The 24,506-nt window shown below is 46.1% G+C and overlaps 1 long non-coding RNA gene across 1 annotated transcript; it reads left to right on the top strand.

Moving 5' to 3' along the window:
• The first annotated feature begins 20,299 nt into the window (after positions 1 to 20,299).
• LOC144819834 (uncharacterized) lies at positions 20,300 to 21,817 on the top strand. Its single transcript, XR_013607590.1, has 3 exons — positions 20,300 to 20,526; positions 20,608 to 20,694; positions 21,657 to 21,817. It is a non-coding gene; the product is annotated as an uncharacterized LOC144819834 (long non-coding RNA).
• Positions 21,818 to 24,506: the final 2,689 nt, after the last annotated feature.

The following is a 24,506-nucleotide window of genomic DNA, read 5'->3' as shown; positions in this document are numbered from 1 at the left end:
ATGGATCCGCTACACAGAGAAAGACGGTGTCCTTAGTTGGCCACTACATGGTAGTTTCGAACCTGAAGTTCTCGATAATCTAGAAAGAAGGTTGTTTAAGAAGAAAGCCCGGCCGGCAATGTTTGATTCTTTCCGTTATTGGCGAAAAGAATCTAAACAGAGAGAAATTAAAAAGTTGAAGAAAGTACAGAAAGAGCAAGAGTTGACTTTAGAACAGTCTGCTAGGCAGCTGCAACACAACGAGTCTGAGAAAGCGATGGAGGTGGCCGATAGAGAGCGTAATTTAGCGATAGACAAGTGCTATCCTGCTTTGCCATCGAGTACGGCTAAGACAGTAGAGGACCCTGAAAAGGATCCCCTTTTGTCTTACTTGTTACGATCACCCCCACCGTATGCACAAGGTGCTACGGCTCCACCTATACCGAATGTTCAATTACCGGTTGCTGGACAACCTGGTGTCCCTGTTCCCGCTCCCCTGAATCTAGTTCCTGTACCTCCTGTGGTCAATATTAATGTTCCTGCGACAACCCCTCTTCTAGGGTTGCCGACTTCTTTACCTATGCCTGTGTCGCTCACACCTGCTACTTCACAAGCTAATTTTCAAGCTACTCCTACTGTTCCTGATCTATCTGTTCCAACTGCTACTCTATTCACTGCCTCTGCTAATATTATGACTCCGCTTTCTGTTCGACGAAGAATCACTGATTCTGTCTCTAATATTCTATCTCCCTTCTATAAAACTCTGATTAAGACTCCTACCTCTGACTCTGTGCAGAGACGTAGTCAGCTTCCCAGTACTGAAGAAAGAGGAATACTAGATTCCACTGCCCTTAGATGGGTTTCGAAAGTTGGAAGATACAATGTACAAAATGTATTAGATACATTTATGCAATGGAACGAACCGACACAACGATATGTGTTCGATGAAATGTGTTTCCTTCTACGTGAGGAATTGGAAGAGGATGACCCTGAATCAAATTTAGGAGAATTAATTAATGTTCAGAAAGAGTTTGCTACAGGTATGATAGTTGGTCAAAATATAAAAGAAGCGATGGAACTAATTTTAAGTTATAGATCCGACTCATCCCTTCTTTCACCGAGAGAGTTAGAGAAACGTAGTACGAAACGAAATCGTCAATATCCAATGAGAGAGGTTCCACCAATTTGGCGCGAAGCTGTGCAAGCTAATGCACCGCTTGGTATTGCAGCCGCTCCGGCCCAATTCCAGAGAGTCTGGATACATATTCCATGGAAACGAGCTGAAGTGTTAGCAGTAAAACAGGCCTTGCCAGATCCGCGTAAAAATCCTGCAGGGTACTACAAAGAGTTGGCTCAAACAGTTGACGCTTGTGTATTGAATCTTGCTGACATAGATCTGCTATTTGGTAACGTAGTACCGCAACCAATTTGGGCTAAAATTCGTAAAGAGAATCATCCAGTTGCCCTAGGTGGTGACTGGGCAGCTATAACTGCAGCGGATGGTCAACAAATAGGTGGTTCCAAACCTGAACCTTTAATTGCTAACTTGCCTGGTAGAATAATCGATTTAATGAAAACCTTAATGCCTGCATTACGCGTTAACTGGGATAAATTGTCCGCATGCAAACAAAAGAAAGACGAAAGCGTCTCCGACTTTTTCACAAGATTCGAAGAGACTTTCGTAGATCATAGTGGTCAGGATATGAGCACAGAAGGAGGCCAGAGATTATTTGTTGATAAATTTGTGCACAATCTGTTGCCAGAACTTAGTGGTAAATTAAAGAATTCTGAAAGTGCGTGGGCTGTCTCTACGACTGCGCAAATACTTGCGACTGCTCAGTACTACGAAAATAGGGATAAAGAAGAGAAGGAAAAATCAGATAAAAAGACGAAAGATTTAAAAACTAAAGTACTTTTACAGCAAGCTTATCCGCCTCGCATGAATCAAACTAATATGCAGCAAGGGTCATATCAAAGAACGGATTATAATTTTCAAAGGCCACAATACCAATGGAATCAATGTGCTTATTGCAAAAAGGAAGGTCATTACAAAAGTGATTGTCCAGTTCGGGCGCAAAATAATGATGCGGCCGCTCAGAGAGGTCGTGGTAGTTCTATGCAAAACTCTAGAGGTCGAGGACGAGGTGCTATGCCTCCACAGACAAGTGATCGCCCCTCTAATTATTTCGACCAGCGTAATGGACAATCTGCCCAACAGAATAGGTCTCCACAGTATCATGTTGAAGACTATTATGAAGCTAGTGAGGAAGGTCAGCAAAGTGAATACTAGGACAGCCATGGACAAAGAGAGGGAGTAGTATCAGTTCCAGTAGATCAGAGTGGGCCTTATGTCGCAGTAGCAACATCAGGTATAGTCGAACCGTTTCTGTTGGATACTGGTGCAGCAAAAAGTTCTATCATACATGCGAAACTCCCTGGCGCACCTTTGTCTGGCTCAACAAACGTTTCAGTAGGTTTTTCGGGCGCCCCTGTTCACAACCCTGTTTCTGGTCCTTTGTCTATTTCTGTTGGACCCCGTCAATTGAAAGCACCCCTGATTTTGACGACAGGTTGTAACGAAAATCTGCTTGGTTTAGACTTGTTAAAACGCCTGTACGCGACATTATACTGTTCTCCAGCAGGAGTACAGCTTACGTTGGGTAAAAGAATAATCTCTCCGATGTACTTGTCGATGGATGCGCTCCCACCAGAGCTGCGTTCACTCCCTGATACTCTTTGGGCGACTGGTCCTAATGATGTAGGTCTATTGGAAATTCCACCCTATGTAGTAACTTTGAAAGCAAATGTCAAACTTCCACGAATTCCACAATACAGAATCTCTAGTGAAGGTGAGCGTGCGCTCCTACTGATAGTGCAAGACCTGATCAAGAAAGATGTTGTAGAAGAGACTAGAGGTAATGTCTGTAATAGTCCTGTACTGCCCATTTTGAAACGAACTGACCCTACAAAGCCTCCAGTATATAGGTTCGTAATTGATCTTAGAGAGGTTAATAAAATTGTGATCCCACAGTTTCCTGTGGTTCCAGACATTACTGCATTGTTAACGTTGATTCCTGCTACAGCAGCATGGTTTTCGGTTGTCGACTTGAAAAATGCCTTTTTCAGCATTCCGATAGCCGAGGAAAGCAGAGATATCTTCGGTTTCTCTCTAGGAGGACGAAGTTTTAGATTTAAACGCGCTCCACAAGGTTATTGTGAAAGCCCATCCATTTACAGTCAAGCATTAAAAAGCCAGTTAGATTCCTTCGTACTTCCTCGTGGTTCTGCTTTAGTACAGTATGTCGATGATCTTCTAGTGGCTGCCGATGACAAGGAAACTTGCAAAACAGCTACGATTTCTTTATTGCATCACTTGTCAGATTTGAATCACAAGGTCACTCGCATTGAGATTTCCTGCCGGTTGCTTCACATTCCCTGACGCTACAGGAGTAGCTTGTTGAAACTTACCCGTTTCCAGCCTGAGAGGAGGAGGTGAGGAGGAAGAACATCAGCGTGGCCGCAGAGGAGGCGTGAGGCGTGGCTCCGGGACTGCGAGGCTCAGCTATCAGTTACATCAGCTGTTGCCTCTTCCCGTGCGAGCCGCGCCCCCTCCCAGTGCCCGCCCCCACCAAATCGCCTACAACCTCTCGTGGCTCCCGCTTCGCGGGCGCCACTCGCATTGAGATTTCCTGCCGGTTGCTTCACATTCCCTGACGCTACAGGAGTAGCTTGTTGAAACTTACCCGTTTCCAGCCTGAGAGGAGGAGGTGAGGAGGAAGAACATCAGCGTGGCCGCAGAGGAGGCGTGAGGCGTGGCTCCGGGACTGCGAGGCTCAGCTATCAGTTACATCAGCTGTTGCCTCTTCCCGTGCGAGCCGCGCCCCCTCCCAGTGCCCGCCCCCACCAAATCGCCTACAACCTCTCGTGGCTCCCGCTTCGCGGGCGCCACTCGCATTGAGATTTCCTGCCGGTTGCTTCACATTCCCTGACGCTACAGGAGTAGCTTGTTGAAACTTACCCGTTTCCAGCCTGAGAGGAGGAGGTGAGGAGGAAGAACATCAGCGTGGCCGCAGAGGAGGCGTGAGGCGTGGCTCCGGGACTGCGAGGCTCAGCTATCAGTTACATCAGCTGTTGCCTCTTCCCGTGCGAGCCACGCCCCCTCCCAGTGCCCGCCCCCACCAAATCGCCTACAACCTCTCGTGGCTCCCGCTTCGCGGGCGCCACTCGCATTGAGATTTCCTGCCGGTTGCTTCACATTCCCTGACGCTACAGGAGTAGCTTGTTGAAACTTACCCGTTTCCAGCCTGAGAGGAGGAGGTGAGGAGGAAGAACATCAGCGTGGCCGCAGAGGAGGCGTGAGGCGTGGCTCCGGGACTGCGAGGCTCAGCTATCAGTTACATCAGCTGTTGCCTCTTCCCGTGCGAGCCGCGCCCCCTCCCAGTGCCCGCCCCCACCAAATCGCCTACAACCTCTCGTGGCTCCCGCTTCGCGGGCGCCACTCGCATTGAGATTTCCTGCCGGTTGCTTCACATTCCCTGACGCTACAGGAGTAGCTTGTTGAAACTTACCCGTTTCCAGCCTGAGAGGAGGAGGTGAGGAGGAAGAACATCAGCGTGGCCGCAGAGGAGGCGTGAGGCGTGGCTCCGGGACTGCGAGGCTCAGCTATCAGTTACATCAGCTGTTGCCTCTTCCCGTGCGAGCCGCGCCCCCTCCCAGTGCCCGCCCCCACCAAATCGCCTACAACCTCTCGTGGCTCCCGCTTCGCGGGCGCCACTCGCATTGAGATTTCCTGCCGGTTGCTTCACATTCCCTGACGCTACAGGAGTAGCTTGTTGAAACTTACCCGTTTCCAGCCTGAGAGGAGGAGGTGAGGAGGAAGAACATCAGCGTGGCCGCAGAGGAGGCGTGAGGCGTGGCTCCGGGACTGCGAGGCTCAGCTATCAGTTACATCAGCTGTTGCCTCTTCCCGTGCGAGCCGCGCCCCCTCCCAGTGCCACGCCCCCTCTCACCAAATAACCACTTAACCGCATCACTAACGCGCATCGCGGGACGCGCGCGGGTCGGAGCCCGGGGCGAAGCCCGGGCCAAGGGCGGGCCCGTTGTTGCCCGTTAGTGCCCGGTAGAGACCGGACCGGGCCACCTCTCTTACACCGATAACTCGGTAACAAACAACATGGCTCCCAAAACCAGAAGTACTTCTAAATCCAAACCGAAGTCCAAACACGCGCAGGAGGTAGCACAGGTAACTGGTCCCATTGACCTATTTATATCGCGGGTCAATGAAACAATAAATCAAAGTATAGCCCTCATGGAAAAGAGGGTCTCATTGGACCTCACGATCGCTAATGCCAAGCGCTCATCACTCGGCGCCATAGCGAATGCTGCTTCTCCAATCAATCTGACCTCTCAAAACAGCTCACTCCCAGTACTCCCTCTAACCACAGAATTCAACACCGTTCCCTCTGAAGTTGACCTGTCAGTCACTCATTCCGAGTTGGAATCCTCATCATTAACATCAGAAGATTTGGAAGCAACTCCAGACCTAGCTGGCTGTCAATCGCAAGGAGATATCTTAACTCACGACAACTCACCCCAGCACATCGTATGGGAAAGGGCAACATCAGAAACCCGACTACCACGCAGTGAAAAAACACAAAACTCACCTGCGAATAACTCAAACTCTTCATGTTCCAATAGTATACTACTTATTCCTGACTGTACTCTTCCGCACAAGCCAATATCCAACATCAACAACCAAACTGAGCAATGTAGAACCTGCAGTATTACAACCCAAGTGTTAACTACCACCAAAGACCTACTTTACCAATATCTGAAACCCATCCAGCTGAGCATTAGAAACCTAGAGGCTCAACTAACGATAATATCAGCTACTCTCTTAGACTCAAACACCAGGATAGATGTAAAGGGACAGCGAAACACCACACACCCATCAAAAAAGCAAAACCAGAAACAAAATCAGAAAGTAGCTAATCCTATAAACACAACACATACAGTACAAACGAACCCCAATCCACCGTTAATCACGCCCAAATCAAACACAAATACATCTCACCCCCAGCAGGTGAAACCAATATTGCAGAAGTCACCACAACAAAGCAAAGGGCAACAGATAGATACCAAAAGTAAGGCTGAATCACAAAGCTCATGTCCAGCACAAAAATCAGATTCTAGTAGAATTCCCCAGGAGAAATCCGTCTCTCAGCCCACGAATTCCCTACCCCTCCAAAAAACACCAAAGATCACATCGGTAACCACCCCGAAAAAACATCCTGCAGCTAGACGCCCTGCCCATCTGCCCCCTGAAGCTACTCCCTACATAATAGTCTTAACAGGAGTACCCGAGTTAGTAGATGACACCCCAGAAACTGCATGGTCACTCAAAAACAAGGCCATGCAGTGGCTTAGCATAAATAGACCTCTTGAATCCCACCTATCAGGAGGGATCATATCAGCACGTAGGGTAGCCTGGATAGGCAAAACCAAGAAATCAATACGCGGTGACTGCATAATTGTAACTTGCAAAGATCCCGCAACGGTTGATTATATATGTGCCTGGCCACAACTCGAGAAAAAAGGAGGAGTAGACGCCTGCCACCTCTCTCAGTTCTACCCCCCAATGAAACAACAATCCAACCCCCCTCCTTGGGAATGGCACCACCTTCCCAAAGCCCGACGAAATCAGGATCCATGGCGTCAAACACCGTGGAATCGGCGGGACTTCCCTTGTGAGTACCCAGATAGGGGAGGACCAAGAGAAAGGTACGTTGATACCCAAGTCCCATATTGGCAGGATAGACCTTATCCCGCGTATGAAGGCTGGCAGGGCTTCCCAACCCACAACCGCTACGAGTGTCTCGATATGATCGATTGACCATCTACGGTCGATCTGAATCAACCTACAGCTGCCTCTCATTATTTAGCTGATGTCTCACATTCCCTAGCCCCAAATAAGCACCAGAAAACTCCACCTGAACAGCTCGAGCTAGTAGAGTCCTCTATGACTCACCAAAACAATCCCTTAACCCCATGTCCCTCAGAGATTTCGGCAACGAGCGCAAGCCCACTAACTGAGCAACCCGTAACCACTGAAATCACAACCAGTGGCAAAATCACTTTTGCCATCTCAACAACTACCGAGGCCACTGCTGTAGGTATAGCTTTTTGGAATGTTGCAGGCTTAGCCAGCAAAATAGCATGTCCTCAGTGGCTGGAAATAGCACGAATCCATCAAATCTTGTGCTTACAAGAGACCTGGCGTCTATCCCCCCTCCATCTACCGGGATACAAGACATTTTTCACCAAAGCAACGCCAAGCACAATGGGAAGACCCAAAGGTGGTCTTATGATTTACTTCTCTAACATTCTAGCAGCCACGGTAAAATTAATAAAAGAAACATCTGCCTTCCAGGTCATCCAAATGACATATCTCACCACTGCATCAAGGAATATCTACATACTTATTAATTACTACAATAACACAGGTACCCAGGACCGCTGCATAAACCTGGAAGAAGTGGTGGCCCATATATCCACACTGCAAAATTCGAATCCAAGTGCAACAATAAAACTCATTTGGGGAGGAGACTTTAACCAGCCAATATGCCCTAACCACAAAACCGGAACCTGTGGCCTACTATCTGTATTCGGCAATCCGGTCCCTCATTTTGCACACTCACAAAGTGGAAATAAGCTGAACGAAATTCTATTTACCCTGGATTTAGACTTTGTAAATGAGCTAGTGGACCCGGTACAGGAATTTCAACCCACCTTCCATGGGAGAGGTTGCACATCTACTATCGACTTCATCCTAGCCTCTAACACGTGTAAAAACACGTTAGCAAACTATAAAGTAGGGTCGACCCCGATCAGCGACCACTATCCCTTAAGCGTGGAGATCACAATGGAGAAAGCAGGTCCTCCTATAACGAGAACGAGCTCCCTCGACCAGCAAACAATAACATTAAAGAAAAGGAACGGTTTTGCAATTAAATGGGCCAAAGTCGACCCTGAGACGACTACCCAAAGGATACTCGAAAAAACGCTCCCCTGGCAAAGGGATTGTCTGTCCGCAGAAGCTTCTCCTGAACTAATCATCGCCTCCTTCCATAACATACAAGGGGCCATAAGAGACGAACTAGTCAAATACAGGGCAAACAAACCTACATCCCAAACCAACAGATGGTTTAACTCGGACTGCACAAAAGCCCTTTCAGCTTTAAAAGAAGCTCTTCGGCAGAAGCCAAGAGACGCCCAACTAATCTCATCCCGGAGGAAACTGTATAATGAAACTAGGAAAGAACGTAGGCGTCAGATCAAGAGAGACCTTTGGTGCCAATTGCACGAGAGTGCATTAAAAAAGGACAGCACCACTTTTTGGCAGACCATTAGATCACCCTTTTTGGAAAACGACACCGATCCAAACCATCTCGACGTCGCAGTGTCAGAGAACGAATGGGTCCTTCACTACACAAAAATTTTCGGCCCGGCATCCGACACACCCCAAACAGAGTACGTGGCCGAGGCAGTAACCCATCCTCTTCCAACCAATTTACGCTTTACAGTCACTGAGGTCAGAAAAGCAATTCAAGCATCAAAAACTGGCAAGGCTCCCGGCCCGGACGGGGTACCCATGGACTTGTTCCTGCACAATAGTGACTACTGGTCATTAATAATAACCCGGGTAATGACCGCAGTCGCTCAAGTCGGTCTCCTTCCCTCGTGGTCGTCATCCACTCTCCTGCCAATATTTAAGAAAGGGGACCGAAACGACCCAGCGTGCTACCGGCCGATCTCCCTTCTGGATTCTACGGGCAAAATTGCAGGCCGACTACTTTTGGACCGCTTACAAACCTGGGCCAAGGTAAACAACATCTTTACGGATCTGCAATACGGCTTCCAGAAGGGACTCGGTACGGTGGAGCAAGCCCTAAACCTGACGCTCTTGGCTGGGAAATATGCCCATGCAAAGGAAGGGAAGATCTACCTGGTCTATGTAGACCTGAGCGCAGCTTTCGACTGTGTTCAGCACGCTAAATTGTGGGAAATTATGTCGAATCTCGGAGTAGATCCAGAGATACTGGCCTTTCTTAGGGGCCTATACACCAACGCAGAAGGCCGAGTGCGTTACGGCACTGGCGGCGACATATCGCGTCCCTTTAAAATCACGCGAGGAGTCAGGCAGGGGTGTGTATTGGCTCCCTTCCTATTCAACCTATATACCAACAGGATTGAAGAAGCAATGTTGGCAGGGAGCCAGGACCTCCCGCAAATAGTTCGTCGCCCTATACCCATTCTACTCTACGCCGACGACTCGGTCATCCTGGCCCGAACAGCCAACCAACTACAACGACAGCTGGCCAAATATGTGACGTTTATGGACTCATTGGGACTAAAAGTAAATACAAAGAAAACATTTACAATGTCCATAGGACCCAAACCAGGGAACACAAAACCCATATACATAAACAATACCAAGCTGGAAAAAACGTCAGTATATCCATATTTGGGCATACTTGTTGACGATTCAATGACCTGGCGAAAAGCCATAGAAGCCAGAAATCTTAACTTTCGTCGAGCAACATCCGCACTGTGCGCTTTCTCCAGAAAACTAGGCAAACCGGCTCCGTCAGAACTCATAACTTTATACTACGCAAAATGCCACAGCGTGGCGAGTTACGGAGCAGGCATCTGGGGTTATGGGTGCATCAAGCAATTACAGGCTACGGAAAACGCCTTCATCAAATACGTACTGGCTCTCCCCCAAAGCTCTCCGATATTAGCATCTCATCGAGAGCTAGGGATGGAATTCGTTACAGACACCATACGCTGTCAACCTCTCATCTTATGGCATCGCATATGGTGCAACCCAGAAAGCCATGTATCACGCGCCCTCATCACAGACTGTCTTAGCCTAACTCACTGGAGAAAAATTCCCTGGCTTAATTACGTTTCTAAATTTTTTCAAGATCTTAAACGTGAGCAATACTTTTCTGATCCATCCTCGATTGAAGATATATCCAAGAAACAGCTGAAAGAACTGTGTCTAGGCCACTTGAGAGAACTCCGGAATCAAGCAGAGATAGTGAAAACACTAAATGAAAAAATCTCTAAATTACAACCAGAGAAGCTGATACAGCCTTACCTCACGTTCTTTCTTTCGAACCACGAAAAGTTCTTATTGACTAGACTCCGGTTTGATCTCTTCTTTCGCCTGGTCTCATTTCCAGAACAGAATAACTGGTCACGGATCATGAACTGTTGTCCTTGCGATGGGCTTTCCAAGCAGTCAACGGTCCACGTCACACTATTCTGTAAACACTACAGTGTGGCCAGGAAAAAATGGATCCTTCCCCTTCTGCGATTAAGTGGCCTTAGAAACACATATCCGGCGCTTGCCTATTTACAGTCACCGGCAAACCCGCATGAAGCCAAAATGATAGTGACTTTTTTAAAAATAGTAACAAGAATTCGATCGAAAATTGTTTTATAAGATGTAAACTCTAAAATGTAAACCCCAGTACAAAAATGATGGTTCCTTTTAAGCTGTACTTTTTATGATTATGTAAATTTTTGATAATCGAATAAAAGTTTATGAAATGAAAAAAATGAATCACAAGGTGCCACCTTCAAAAATGCAATACTGCTGCCAAGAAGTGACCTACCTAGGTCATCTCTTGTCAAAGGAGGGAAGGAAGTTGACCCCAGAGAGAATAAAAGCAATTACACAGATGAACGTTCCTAGCACGCAGAGAGAAGTACGTGCCTTTTTGGGTATTACCTCATATTGTAGGCAATGGATCCCAAATTTTTCTCTTCTAGCAAAACCATTGGTAGCCTTGACTGGGAAAGGTGTCCCGAGTCCGGTACCATGGTCTGCTGAATGTCAACAGAGTTTTTCTGAGTTACGAAATGCACTGTGTTCAGCACCTGTATTGGGTACACCCGACTACAGTAAGCCATTCACGCTCTATGTCCACGAGAGAGAAGGTTGTGCATTGAGTGTTTTGACGCAGAAATTTGGTGATAAACAACGCCCTTGTGCGTATTTTTCATCAACATTAGATCCAGTAGCTAGAGCATTGCCTAGTTGCTTGAGAGCTACAGCCGCAGCTGCAGCTTCCATTCGACAATCTGCTGGTTTAGTAATGAACAACATGCTAGTAGTCATGGTTCCTCATGCTGTGGATACACTCATGAACCGAACCAAGACGCAACACCTTACCAGTGCTAGATTATCAGGTTATGAACTGACACTGTTAGCTAGTCATATTCAGATCAAAAGATGCAATATATTGAATCCAGCAACATTGTTGCCGACTAGCGAAGAGTCGAGTGATCCCGAACCACACGACTGTTGTTTCAGAACTGAGGAAGAAACAAAAGGACGAATCGACCTAAAAGACACTCCGTTGTCAGAACCAGATGGCACGTTGTATGTTGACGGGTCTTGCTTCAAATTGGAGAATGGTGATGTGACTGCTGCTTATGCCGTAACGACCTTGAGTACGATTGTGGAGACTGCAAGAGTGAGTCAGAATTCTGCCCAGGCTGCAGAATTGATCGCGCTAACAAGAGCGTGCGTTTTAGCTAAGGGAAAGAGAGTGAACGTGTTCACAGATAGTCAGTACGCGTTCGGCGTGGCCCATAGTTTTGGCCGTTTGTGGAAAGAGAGAGGTTTCATTACGTCCCATGGGACTAAGATTCAACATGGTCAGCTAGTTAATGACTTGTTGGAATCTCTAACCTTACCGACTGAAGTTGCGATTGTGAAATGCAGTGCTCATAAAGCAATCACGGATGATGTTGGTCGTGGGAATGCTTTTGCTGATGAGATCGCAAAACAGACAGCCAGAAATATGATGAGTAGAATGTATGTTGCAACGTCTGCAAGATGGATTTCTGAGTCTGGAATGTGTGAAGACACAGTGGAAAGCGTGAAAGAAATTCAGAAAGAGGCGACTGAGGAGGAAAAACTTGCATGGAAAGAGAGCACGGGTAAATTGGACTCGAGTGGGTGTTGGATTGACTTGTCGGAACAACAACGTTGGATGTTGCCTGATGCGTATGTGCTTGCAGTAGTGACGATGGCACATGGAACAGCGCACATCAGTTCAAAAGGGATTTGTAAGATGTTGGCTCCGGTCTGGAAGAATGACGGGATTAGTAGGTGTGCAGAGAGAGTGGTGAGGAATTGTATGGTATGCTTGATGCATAATCCTGGCAAGGGAATCCCCACACCTGCAGGTCACTTCGCTCCTCCTTCCTGCCCCTTTGAAGTGATCCAGCTAGACTTCATTCACATGGATCGTTGTAATAACCTGAAATACGTCCTAGTGGTAGTTTGTGCTTTCTCCAGATGGATCGAAGCATACCCACTGAAGGACAATACTGCCTTATCCACTGCCAAAATTCTTCTTAAAGAATACTTCCCCAGATACGGAATGCCACGGATTGTATGGTCAGACAACGGAAGTGAGTTCGTAGGGAAAGTTATGCAGAGTGTGTGTGCCGGCCTAGGGATTAGACAGAAATTTCATAGTGCGAATCATCCCCAGTCCGCGGGTTTAGTCGAGGGTTACAATGGCACCCTTAAACTAAAACTCGCTAAGATACAAGCATCCACGAGTTTGTCCTGGCCAGACGCATTGCCTTTGGCTTTGCTATCAACAAGAGCAACTGTACATTCTAGAGTAGGGCTTAGTCCCTACGAAATAGTTTTCGGTCGTCCTGCAAATGTTTGGGGGGTACCTAGACCGAAAGAATTTAAGCAGCTGGAATACCCAATGTTAATTGATTACCTTTTCGACTTGACTGCTAAATTGAGTCTTATTCACCAACAGGTTTTCGATGCATTACCAAAGCCATCGGAGAGTCCAGGCCATCAGCTGAAACCGGGTGATCAGGTGGTCATCCGAAATTTTGCAAGAACGAAAAATCTTCAGCCCAGATTTATTGGCCCGTTCCAAGTCCTGCTAGCAACGAGAACTGCTATTCGTGTGGCCGGAAGAAGAAATTGGATCCATACGACTCATGCTAAACGTGTGCCTCTGCCACTTCCTTACGACAACTGGGTAAAGAAAGGAATCGGTGCCTCTGAAACGGAACAAATCCCCAGGTTCATACCTTTCAGCGATGCAGAACTGATCACGGATTCACCAAATTCTGACTCTCCTCCCGAAACTGCTCTTTTGAACCCTGAACATTTGTCATCTGTACCAAAAGAACATTTGTCATCTGCGAACGTGAACATTGCAACGTCAGCTGAAAATACATTGTTTCCAGATCAAACAGCTCCTGCAAAACTGAGATACAACTTGCGTTCTCGCAATATGGACAAATAAAGCAGGAAACTGCCTATTTTCAGATTTGAATTTGCTATACATTACCTCCAGCCAGGAAGTTTGCTAATACTATGTATTGTTTCTTTTTGTTTTAAAATTGCCTTGCCGTCTGGGTAGCCGTAGGGTCGTGGCTGTGTGCCTAGTTGAATCTGCGGGGGTCCGACACAAGGTCGATCTTTCTGTTAGTTCTGGGAACTCCCAGGGCTGATAGAGGCATTTTCATCTACGTACACATCATCAGTGGTCGCGAACGGTCGTAGAAGATGGAGCTTCCTGAGCTACAACGAGAAAATGTAATTTATGTTCGCAGAAATAGACTGAACAGAATACTACACAGCAAATGCTTTCTAATGCAATGTGCAGTTACATTTTTAATCGTTTTAATAACGTTGGTGGGTGGAATCGTCTTTGGTGTACATTTGATTTTTATGCCAGTAACTACAGTACCTTCCCTTGATCCTACTATTTCTACGGTTTCTTCTATGCATTCTTTCCACTCATTTCCTGAACACGAACAAGCTTGACGCTCAGAATTTATTAACAATACATTTGTACAGCTCTTGCATCAACACCAACTGATAGTTAATACTACAGACTGCTGGGTGTGTGGTTTGATACCTCACACTATGGATAAAGGCATTCCCTATCTAGTCTTGCCTTTTAGCTATAATGGATCATTTCAGGCCTTTCAGACCATTTTTTCATATGCCCTTGAGACCTATCCTCCGCGTCCACCACGGTCCACTAAATACAACTCAGCCAACAAAGCTTTAGTCCAGGGAATTATTGATATGATTAAAGACGTCAATAATACTCCATCTTATCCTAGAGATGAATTGCTGGTGTATTTGACTTGGAACTCTACAGAGTACCGCCTTGGTTTGGGAGAAAGCAAGCGTAAAAGCTCCACTTCAGTTTGGGTCGTGCCTCACCGAGGTCAGGTCTGTTTGCAAGGAAATGGGAGAAATCCGAGAGCTCAGCTAGGGAGCAGTGAGTGCGTTGAGACTTACGTATTTCCGTCTGACTCCTCCCCTGCCTTTCTGACTGCTAGGGGTACCTACTTCATTTGTCAGGACAGAGCATATACATGGCTGCCTGCTGACTTTTCAGGTTCATGTTATATTGCTCGATTGTTACCTCCGACATACACTGCTTCTTCAGATTATCACAAAACCAGAGTAGCAAGAGGTGTCTTCAGCAAGGAAGATACCGCTGGTCAAGAAGCTGGAGACTTCTTCAAAGGTTTCCTTCCGTTTTGGGGGCCTATGGCTAATAGTAGAAGTATACGCCAACTAACACGAGTAGTTGAATCTACTATTACAGAAACTGCTGGTGCCCTTAGTAACTTAACTGCTGAGCTTCAAGCGGATCGTCTCATGACGTTGCAGAACCGTATGGTTCTAGACGTAATACTTGCAGATCGAGGTGGGGTATGCAGAATGATCCAATCGAGCTGCTGTGTCTTTATTCCAAATAATGCTCCAACAGTCTATGAAGCAATCTCTAAGCTACATAAGATTTCCGACTCTATACACGTAGATAAGGGAAACTGGTCCTTCATGGAGTGGTTTTGGACTCTGGTATCAGAATGGGGATGGAAGGTTCTGACGGGCATTGGTGTCATCCTAGTATGTCTGTTATCGTGCTGTCTTATTATCCAATGTGGTCCCGCTCTGTGTAGCCTCTGTGCTGCAACCTGTTTCAGAAAACCACCTACATTAGGAGAAAAGACACGAGACAGGATGATGATACAACAACATGTCACTGACCTAATGAGCATAGAATTAGACTCTGACTCTGATATAGACTAAGTAATTGCCTATGTAAGGGCAAAAGGAGGGTCTGAGGTTCCGTGACGATTTTACTCGTGTTTATAACATTGTCGTAAATACATAATTTTGGTATCAGTGAACCGCAAATGATCCATTTAGTGCATCCTGGTGTTTTCGCTATGCTACGAGCTAGAGCACTCCAGTTACAAACACATTTCTGTTCTACCCGTGGCATCCATTTTAGAAACACGGAAGCCATTTTGTATTCCTTGCCCTCACATAGTCAATGGACACGCAATGATCTCTTTTTCATTAAAGGACACGTAGGCTTTAACCGGCAATTCACCTTGCTAGTGACACGTGCACCTTAGGCCAGCAACGCTGTAGCAGCATGACTCGGCAAGAACTGCCTCCCCAGCCTGAGGCCAGTCCTGCTATACTGGTTCTTGTGTTCGTTGGCCTGATCATGATTAGGCGGCCGAAGCTGGTAACCGTGCCCATTTACGACCCACAAACATTTCTTATCCTGTCTTTCTATCTTCTACACCTGGCTCTGCTCCTTTCCTTCTGGGCCTTTATTAGGGGGAGGTAACGAAATTTACGATGAGGCGGTCCGGGTCTTGAATGAAGAATTGACATGGGATTATGATGGACTAGTGGGAACCCCTCATTCGTAATGTTTTGACATCAGATACTGTTGACGATTCCTGTGCAACGCCAAATATTTATTGTTTAAGACACGAATATTTAGAACTGTGGTAACATGTAAAGAATTTGCCTGAAGCCCAATATTTAGTATATAAGGAGCAATCCTCTTTGTACAAATCGAACAGGCTCCTAGACACTGCCCATGTGTAGTTTCTGTGACTTCTGTGTCCCTGCAGTAATAAACCTTTGGTCTTTGACGCCACCATCGAGAAGCCCGTGTTTCTGTTTGTTTGTGTACCAAGACAGGTTGAACTCCGGGGTCTTCGGGTGTTGTCCCTGACACCTCTGGACGTAACAAAAAAGTCCAGAACTCCAATAGAAGTCAATGGGTGCGTAAAGTTAAAAAGTTAAAGTTTTAGGAGTCTTCCGACTGGACTAGAAACTAACCACTTGAAACTAGGACACTAGGAGTATAAACCTTTACAGGAGCACCGCAGTACTCGCGTTACCTCACCCACAGGAAGCGGGTGCATAGGTGTCAAAGTGTGTCGGGTTTCGTCGTGGAGTTCTATGGAGCCTTGGAGAAAAGATGCTGCAGGCGACCAGGAGAGAAGAGTCCGGTTGGATCCAAGGGCGGATCAAGGATGAAGAGTACCTGAAATCAGAGGGGACAGAGTCTGGGTCACTAGCCAGTGACCAGGATGGAACCAGGAAGGAACTAGGCGATGTCGGGATGCGATCAGGTGCTGTCGTGAAGTTTGTCTCCACTGCCACGTGGACCAGGAGGTGTCCACGACGACCAGGAGCTGGGCACGGACTGTCCCACGAAGGCTCTCGCTGTTGGCGGTGTCGGTTCTCGATTCGGAATCAACAGGCCATGGCAAATGCAACCCACACAGGAATCGAAGATGGCTTCTGGATCAGACCAGCAAGGTCTGATGGGCTGCTCCTTTCCAGGGGAGCAAGGGCGAGTCTGGAGCAACCAGACCAGCGTTGAAATTCAAAGGTTCGTAGTTGCAGAGGCCACTAGCCAACGGGCAAGTGACCGGACAGACGCGTCGAGCAGGAAAATGCAAAAGGGCCCCACGCAGCACTCGGTGAGTGTGGAGAGGTGATCTTCGGTGCAATGGATGCTCGGGGCTGGGGCTTCTCAATCCCCAATGCACAACTTCGAGGGTGCCTCAGAAGTTGCACGGAAGGTACTTCGCTGGCTTTCCAAGATGGCCGGTCCCACGTCTCGCTTCGCCTCCACGGGTCTCAGCTTTGCTGTGGCTGTGGATCGGGCTGAAGGAAGTCTGGAAGTCCGGGTCTTGTCAGGCTCTGTGTTCGAGCTCCGGCGGGAGCAACGACAAAGCAATCTGTTGAGCGCTTGATGGTGCCTGCTTGCACAGGGTGGTCACTCCTTGACCACAAGGGAGATTCTTCAGTCTTCTACGTCGAGTAGGTTGTCGAAGGGTCCAGAGTTTCGTATCGGAGTTTCAGTCAGGATTATCTAAAGTCTTGGGACTCAGCTCCTACCTATATACCAAATCTAGGGGCTGGATTACCTGCTAGGTCCCTCTTATGGGTGGGACCCAGGAAGGGGGTGGTTACACCCCTTTCCCTTTGTCCAGTTCCGCGCCAGAGCTGGGGCTGGAGTGCTCCAGCACCGGTTTGAACTGGCCTATGCATGGGACACCTTGTGTGCCCCAGGCAGTGTCTCCTTTCATTCAGCCCTCCCTGCCCCAATACACTATCTCCTGTCTGGGGTGGTGCTAGCACCTCCCTGTGACAGGAAACCTATTGTCCAAGCCTCCCTCTCTGGAAGGACTCCCAGCAGCAGGAGGTAAGACTTGTGTCTGTGGCAGCAGCATCCATTTTGTGATGCTGAGGCTCTGGTTAACTTTAACCAGGATTAATGGAAGTAACATGTCTTCTCCCTCTAGAAGCGTGGAATGCTACGCCCGTCGCCAGAATTGGCGAGGGGATAGTATTCCAAAGCGTATGACACGTTACACGACATGTTTTGATAAAGCCATAGCATTTAACCGCGAGGTTCATAATGCACTTAAGAGTATATGGTACGGCATTATCCTAGAACAGCTATAAGGACATGGTTCCGAAAGCTGCAGACAGGCTCAGCTCATGCTAGAGCATCATCTCACATAAAACCAAACACTCTGCCTTCAGGATTGTTAAGGCCTACCATAGGAGTGATTTATAGGTGCATATCTGTCCAGATATAGGTTTAGACATAGGAATACTATATCTAAGCAAGGGGTGATTACACAACCTTGCCCCAGCTGAATGATCAGCCAGTTGTGTCAGTTTGGATGGCCAGCCAGGGGTGGCAAAAGATATGCTGCAGCCCCTGGTAGTCCTTGGGTGCACCTATGCCCTGGGTACATATGGTACGCTTGACGTTGAAGCGCTGTATAGTAATATCCCACAGAAAGGAGCGCTTGATGCGACCATGTGGTTCATAAATTTACATCAGATACCCTGTAACAAGCAGTTTGTCCATGACTGCTTATCTATAGTACTGCAGGAAAACGTCTTCCAATTTGGAAACCACATGTATCAACAAATTAAGGGCGTGAGCATGGGGGCAGCCATGGCTCCGTCCATAGCTAATATATACATGGCTCTCTTTGAGGCACGTAATATACACAACGAGATGGCCCCATTCTATGAGTCTGTTTCCCACTGGCACAGGTATATTGATGATATTTTCTTTATCTGGACCAGTGGGGAACAGGCTCTTCAGGAATTCTTGGAGTGGATAAATCTTGCGGATGAAAATCTCCATTTTACTGCCAATGTCAATGCTACCAAGGTTGAGTTCCTGGACGTGTATATTAGAAATGTAAACAATAAATTGGAAGTAGACCTGTATACTAAGCCCACCTCAAGAAACACCCTGCTCCACTTCTCGAGTTATCACCCGAGGAGCCAAAAGGATGGAATACCCTTCTCGCAGTTTCTCAGGGTGAGACGTAACTGCACAAACATTAAAGACTATGATATCCAGTCCGAAAAGATGAAGAAAAAATTCCTTGATAGAGGATACCCCCATAGATTAGTCCGTGCAGCTTACAAGAGAGCCCGATACTATGACCGGGACATACTTTTAAGACCCAAAAATGAAGTCCAGGAACCAAAATTGGTCTGTGTTACACGACATTCAACGATGAATGCAACCATCAGACAGATAGTGAACGCAAACTGGCACCTACTAAACATAGAGCCATCTAAACCTAAACTCAAGAAACCGATGTTTGCACATCGGAGAAACAAAAATTTAAAAGATTATGTCGTAAGATCTAGACATATAGGCAATTCTGAAAGGCCCTTGTTTGTACAAAAATCAATACAAGGTGCAAACCCTGTGAAAGGTACTTCCAGATGTGGCTCCTGCCAATCCTGCAATAACATTATAACAGGAGAGACTTTCCAGCTGAATGGATATAGCATGACAGCTAATGAGCTGTGGACATGCAATACTACCAATGTCATTTACCTCCTCGTATGCCCTTGTAACCTGGGTTACGTGGGCGAAACTTCTAGAGCAATTAAAACTTGGCTGACCGAACACAAGTCAGCAATCAAAACTAAAAAACTGTCAGCACCACTTGTCGCACATTTCATGGATTTCCAGCATGCTCCATCAGATCTGAGGTGGCGCATCCTGGAAAAAATCCATACACCAAATACCAAAGGAGGGGAGAAGATAAGAAAGAAACGTGAAGTCTTTTGGATCTATTCCCTTAAGACCTTCACCCAGGGCCTTAACAATGAATTACCCTGGGAGAACGCGATCATATGAAGTCTTCAAATATCTTGACTTATAAACCCCTAACTGACTGTTAACTGGTTCAAAATTTATTATGCATATGGCTATATATTTTTAATATAAATTTAATTTAATTAGATTTATTATTCCCTCCCAGATAGTTAATTATTAGTTCTGTATAAATATCCCTACATTCAACCCCACTGACGCTGGGAAATAGAGCTTGCATAGTGCGAAAATTGCATAGTGCGAATTCGATAAGTGCCCTCTAATAATAATCACAGGTGGAGCAAGAATCAAGAATAAATGCGCATATAAAAGCGCGTTTGAAGTTCCATTCAGAGTCGCTCGTTTTTGAAAACCATACTGAAGCTGGGTTAAAAAGGGCCCGCACAATGCAAATTCGAGTAGTGCCCTTTAATAAACACAGGTGGAGCAAGAACCAATAAAAAATGCGCATATAAAAGCGCGTTTGTAGGTCCAATCAGAGTCGCTCTTTTTTGAAAATCTGACCCGTCGGCAGAGTATCCGGATGTAGCTGTCAGCCCACAGCACTCACGGTAAGAGAACGCGAGTCGCGCTTAGGGTAGCCTAAATTTGACTGATATTTTGCACAGAGCCATACAAATAGTAATGGTTTGCCGCTTATTTTATAGGAGTAGTGTACGTTTGGCTTGTAAACTTTACCGGACAGACAGTTTATATCGAGACGCTGGTTTCAAGCTTACGTATTCCCGACCATGAGGTGAATACGATATCATTTGCCTAAAGTGCTCCGTGAGATTAAGGTAAATCTTGTTTAAACGCGTGCATTGACTTCTACCATCCTTTAATAAAATGACTTACATTGAGCTGATATCTTCACATTAGGAGCCCCTTTTCACTGTACGGCTGTGGCATACTACCGCCCTTCCTGCTCATGATTGAGTTTGTGTATTCATCAAAAGAACATAGAAGGTTCTATAATTATCAGCAGGCGTTTCTTGCGATTTAGGTAAGCGGTTTTTTGATAGTGCAATATGATCACATACTTCAGGTTCATCCATTTTAATGTGTTCTGTGTATCTTTTGGTAGGATACCTTTAATAAACTAATGTTCTACGGTGGTGCCGTCCCGACCAATTAGACCCCAGAATAAAGGCATACTAAAAATTAATATAAGGTAAGAGAATTAATGTTATGTGTGTTTGCTCCCCTTTTAATAAAATTAAAAAATAAATAGTATTAGCGCGCCATTAATGCAAGCATGTTATCTACTTGTAGGGACGTGATTACGCCCTGGGTCATAATAACCCTACTACATAAACTTATCATAGTCCTAGTAGATAGGAATCAAGGATAAAAAGACTACTTGGGTAAGAAAAGTATATTTTAATAACGTGCATTTGGTGCGTAATTTAAATAGGAGTTATAGCAGTTTTTCACAATAATTAATATGAGAACGTGCGTTTGATTGGGATTAGTCAACTTAACACAGGATGTTTATTATGAGTACCTCCCCATTGATCTCTAGAAATCAATAGTGTTTTGGACATAACCAATGGAGATATTTAATATTATTGAATTAAGGTGTGTCTTAATCAGTATTCTCCACTTTCTGTCTGTTTCATTTCCTTTTCTTTTTCTACCACTCTAGTAATCACGAGTAAATGTGCCATTTTAGGTGGACCATGTACCAAGTAATTACGTGATTTTTTAGAAACTAGTACTGTCTTCAACTATACTTAATTGTGAAATATATATAGTGCAAGATGTATCTGATTTATCTCTCTAGGTTGAAATGTTCAGAAATAAGGGTCTGGTTATTATTGTATTAACCTCTTAACATGCCTTTAGTTGCGTTAGGTATGTTCTTCCATGATTGGGATATGGAGTGGATGGTCAGGTTTCCCCTGCCAGATTTACGAACATTAATCACACCATCCCAAGAAAATTATTTTTTTAAACAAATGTTTCTGTATACGCATAGGTCTTAAATGTTTATGTAAAGCAGTATATCAAGAATGTGAATAGAATACTATATTCTTACCAATAGAATGGTGTAACAAACCGTTAACTAGTTCAGTTGTGATTTGTCACGATAGGAATATAAGAATATTAAAATCATGTTCTGATTTTTTACAGAATTTTGATGGTATAAGTCCTGATGAAGACATAATTTATATGTCGAAACGCGTCGACCGGATGCCATCTAACCTCTTTTTAAATTTTCATTTGTGAACACATATGTATCATTATATGGTTATTTTTATCAATTTTGAGCAATGTATTGAATTTTAACTGTTTCTTTTTAATCCAATTAAAAATATGATTTTTTTTTTTCTAAACTGAACTAGTTTGTTTGTTCAATCTATTGTGTTAACTTTCGTACTGTATGCCTGGGATTGTTACTTTTTCACATAATACATATGGTACACTGTACAGGGGCTCATAAGAGTGACCCACATCCCAATTAGGTATGTACCTAAGGTACATGGAGTCCATTTTACAGAAAGACCAGATATCCTGGGGCCCTGATTAGCAGGATCCCAGGCCAACTAAGTCGAAAACCAGCTAAACACAAGGCAAAAAATCTGGGGAAACCATAGTCAGGTATCCACCTTCCTACATCCCGCTCCTTTTGCCGACGTCACAGAAGAGGAGAGAGAAATGCCCGGGACTTCTGATTCACAAGTGTGTGAATCAACAAGAAGAACGGAGAGTCGAGAGAAGGAGAAGCGGATCCAGTGGAAGAAGACGGAGAAAGAACAAGTGTCGAGTTTTGGGAGCATGCGGAGACCTGTGGAAAACCCGAACCGAAGCGGCGCTGCGCCTGGAGGCCAACGGCAAAACGAGCCGCCCAGCGACCCGCCCGGAGATGTGTGGCTCGCCCAGGTACGTGCTTGGATTGCGGGGTGGGCTGGAAAGAAAACGTAACAAAAGCGTTCGCACCCGTGAGCACCGTTAACGTCCCTGGCACCAAAACCCCTCCCTGAGCACGATCGGCACCATTATACAAAGAGTGTTTCACCGAGTGGTCCTCACCCCCTTTTCCTGTGTGACACACCAAACGCCCTGACCTAACGGTCCTTTTCTCTTTCTTTATGTTTGCTTTCCTTTCTGACGATCACCACGAGTTGAGACACCCTGGAGAAACATCGACAGGGAATCCGAGGGAGTGAGCCTCCTGAGACGGATCAAGAGGCATCCCTGCCATACTATCGCCCTAGTCCTAGTCGCAAGAAATTGTTAAAAACATTAAAATCACAGCGTATCACTTCACCTACCCTTCCTGTGTCTTCTTTCCCGCTCACCGTGGTGGAGAATGCAGGCACAGTAACCATCTGTAAGGAAAAGATGGATGAATTGCTGCAACATTTAGTGAAGGGGCAGGAACAATTAGGGTGGGCCGTTGAGCAGCACCTGAACTCCGCACAAGCAGACAGAGACACCTTCAGGAACTCGATCTCAGCCCAGATAGAGGGACTGCAAAAGATCATTACCGAACCAGCGCACCCCCCAGTACCGTGAGAACCGGGGTCCCTTACACAGTCCCGCAGGAGTGGCCCTTCAAAAATACATACCAGGCGAAGACCCGGATGCCTTCCTTTTGAATTTTGAACGTACAGCACATGCATGCGGCTGGCCGGTGGAGAAATGGCCCTTCTTTTTGCCCCCCCTCCTATCAGCCGAAGCACAGGCCGCCTATCAGGTGACTAATCCGTCAGGAAATGTCCCCTATTCTACCATAAAGTCCATTATCCTAGATCACCTGGGTTTAGACTCAGAAGCTTACAGGGTACGCTTCAAGAAAGAAAGGGGTGTCCCTGGGGAGAACCCAAAAACCATGTTCTTTAGGCTAAAGATGGCCGCCGATAAATGGCTCACCCCTAATGTATCATCAAAAGAGGAGATAATGGACAAAATATACTTAGAGCAATATTTAGAAGCTCTACCATATAATACCCAAAAATGGCTGCAACATTCAAACTTGACCACAGTACAGGCAATGGAAATGGCCGCCACATTTGCAAGGGCACAGCAAAAGTACATCCCTGGGAAATAGAAAAGAACATTAAAGCCGCAGTGGGGAAATCGGAGAGGAAAACCCGGACTGGGAACGATTTGCCGCCACATAGATCCCAGAAACCGGAACTTCCGAGCTTTCGTGGGCCCCAATGCTTCGAGTGCGGAGCCTGGGGCCACATCGCAAGACTCTGTCCCCAAAAGAAAGTAATGGAAGAACCTATGGAAGTAGGATATATGCCAAAACCAGTCTTCTACTCAGCAGAATTGGGAGGAGCATTCCATGTAAGTGTGAGGGTGAATGGGGAGAGAGTACAAGCTCTGTTAGACTCTGGATGTAAACAGTCTGTGATAAAAGGGGTATTGGTCAGACCTGAGCAGATAGTTCCCGCCGCCTGGGTCAACATTAAATGTGTACACGGGGATATTAAAGCATACCCTATAGCACAGGTTTCGTTGGAATTGGAAGGGGGTAAGAAGTGCACGGTCCAAGTCAGGGTATTGGAGACACTTCCCGAAGAGGTCATCATCGGGACAGATAACCCCAACTTTTCAGAGCTGTTTCTACCCAGAGTAATGCCCCCTCACCCCATACAAGACCCAAGGGGTCCAGCCATACCAGCCTTGTTATCATCAGAACCATGGTCTACTGACCGAAGTTTTAGGTTCGCACAGAAAAATTATAGAACCCTGTTTAATGCCTGGGAAACTGCACACAGTACACGAGAAGAGAGGGATCCCAGATATCCCCATTTTTTCATACAAGGAGTTACTGTACAGACAGGGATCATTCACATCCAGCCCTCAGTTGTTGGTTCCACTCAGTTTTAGGGAACAGATAATGTTCTATGCTCATACCCACCTTCTGGCAGGCCACACGGGATCCGAAAAATCCACCCAAAACGTTTTGAGACACTTTTATTGGCCGGGTATATACAAAGATATCCAAAACCACTGCCAAACCTGTGA

This window comes from Lissotriton helveticus, chromosome 2_1 (assembly GCF_964261635.1).
Source record: "Lissotriton helveticus chromosome 2_1, aLisHel1.1, whole genome shotgun sequence".
NCBI classification, from domain to species: Eukaryota; Metazoa; Chordata; class Amphibia; order Caudata; family Salamandridae; genus Lissotriton; species Lissotriton helveticus.
Note: the sequence above shows the minus strand (reverse complement) of the source record. Positions and strands in the feature narration are given on the sequence as shown.